We start from the raw sequence: 2,246 nt of genomic DNA on the forward strand, positions 1-2,246 counted from the left end.
TAACATATATATTTGTGTGTGTTTTTGTGGGTGTAATTTCTAAGGCACAATTTTAACTATTGAAAAGGCCCTTTAACCTGCTCCCCAAAGGTGAAAGGATGGGGCTAAACCTATATCTATCTGTTGTAATCTCCCATGAGAGATTAAGATGAGGAATGAAGACAGTAGGCTTGATGCCTAGCTATGTAAGACATTAACAGGTTAAAACGAACACTTCAGATTGCATGGAGATTTACTGGCTTTCCAGGCAGGGTTCATGGCATCAGTGCCAGTTAGCATGCAGACCATTGTATGTTGTGCCCACTGCAGTTGCAGAGTAGCTTTTAAAAGCAAACTCCATATAGAGCGAATTGTAATTGGCTAATGTGTCGCTGAGTTACTATCTTCCCAGCTCCAGACAGTCACAACTGGCACCCTAGCTGCAACTGGGTTAAGGACCTCCTGGCTGTCACTAGAATCAAAGAATCATATGGCTGGAAAGAATCTTGGCGATCTAGTCCAACCCCTTCCCAAGGCAGGAGAACTACCTTTTGCCTACCTAATAGTATCTGTCCAGTACTAGCCACCTAAGTCTTGGATTCCCCTTTCAAAGGCAATGGTACCCTTATAGGAGAGAACCCACAACTGGGAGAACTTTCGTGTACAGACAACTCTGTTTTGCTTGAGTTCTGTTGTGGCCCATTTTTCCCCATCTAGATCCTGAAAGCTGTCTGACATAGTTAGTGGATGATGGAAACAAAAGCTGTCAGTGATAGTTGATTCATCAAGGAATATTTCTGTTAATTCCATTGGGTATTGCCAATTCCAGGCTTTCTGTGCAGAGGTTAATATTGCATGTATGTTGAGGATTTTGACTCAGAAATATGCAAACACGATAACCACAATTTTATTGGCATTTATATTAGCTTGTCTATTACCCATTTATTGACAATTGTGGCATTTTTAACAAGATAGCAACTGTTGAGTCATAATGTGCAATGAGATACCATGTGAACAAAATTATATTCAGATATGCAAATATTACTCTGTATGCAGCAACTTTATTCCTGCTTGGCCAATTTTTGCCATCTATCTGGCACAGCTGTTGCTGTTCTAGGTTTTTTCAGGCAAGTATCAGATTTTTGTAAAGGAGATTTCACAGGCATTTTTTGCTTTTGGATTTAGATGCTGCTCTGTTCTCGAACCTAGGTAGGGGGATTTAAAAAATGACTTGGGAGTAAGTGATGTATATTGTAATCAAATCATCTGTCCCTGTCTTAGTGGTCATGGGAGTTTTGCACTAGAGCTCCCATCATCCCTGACTATTTTGACTGATGATTCATAGACAGAAATAAATTTTCAGAGAAGCTTGTAAATGACAGGTATCCAAAGTTTTATTTTTCCTGGCATTTTAAACATACAGGACAGAGTTAAAGAAAGAAATTATTTACTGTACATCCTTTTGTTGCCACAATATTCCTGTGGCATTGCCTGGAACTACCACAAGGTGTCATTATATGCATATAGGTGCTACTCTCAATGCTATTGAAAATGAAGATTTTAGATACAGGTTTGATCTAATACACTATGTAGCTTTATCTTAGGACTTGTTTAGGGATTTGATCCAGGTTTCACAGATTCTTAAATCAACCAATATACAGATCCAAGAAGATAGTTTTACATTCTCAAACAGCTATGATTATGATACAAAAATCTGCACTTGGAATTTGCTGACACTTAAATGTGCAGACTTGTAGAAAGCATGTTGCCTATATATAAATCCATTTTGTGCTATCAGTATTGCTTCAGGTCTCACAAATGGAATAGCATTATAACCGTAAAATTAATTGTTTCTGTGAATCTAGTCTGACACTGGATTGAAGCTATAATTGGAATATTGCTAGGAAAACTCCCATTTCTCATTACTCTGAAGGTTAACTTTGAACATCCCCGCCACACCTGATGAGAATCTGTAATGTGTCTGCCATGTTAAAAAGCCCCCAAACTGATTCCACTGGCTTTTCCACTGGATTCTATAAATGTGACTGTCTTGTGGACAGGTTCTCTTGAGCTGGTTGCTACAAGCTAGTTGCTAGGATACATATTGTTACTTCAGTTCTACACATTCCTCCAAGTTCCTAACTTAAGGGAATAATTTAGTCCTCTGGGACACTACAAGGATTCTGCTTACTGCAGTAAACCAATCAATATCTTGACTGGCAGGTAAGGACATGGTATTGCAAGATCTTGACATTGCTTTATAAAAC

Source organism: Thamnophis elegans, chromosome 1 (genome assembly GCF_009769535.1).
Source record: "Thamnophis elegans isolate rThaEle1 chromosome 1, rThaEle1.pri, whole genome shotgun sequence".
NCBI lineage: Eukaryota > Metazoa > Chordata > Lepidosauria > Squamata > Colubridae > Thamnophis > Thamnophis elegans.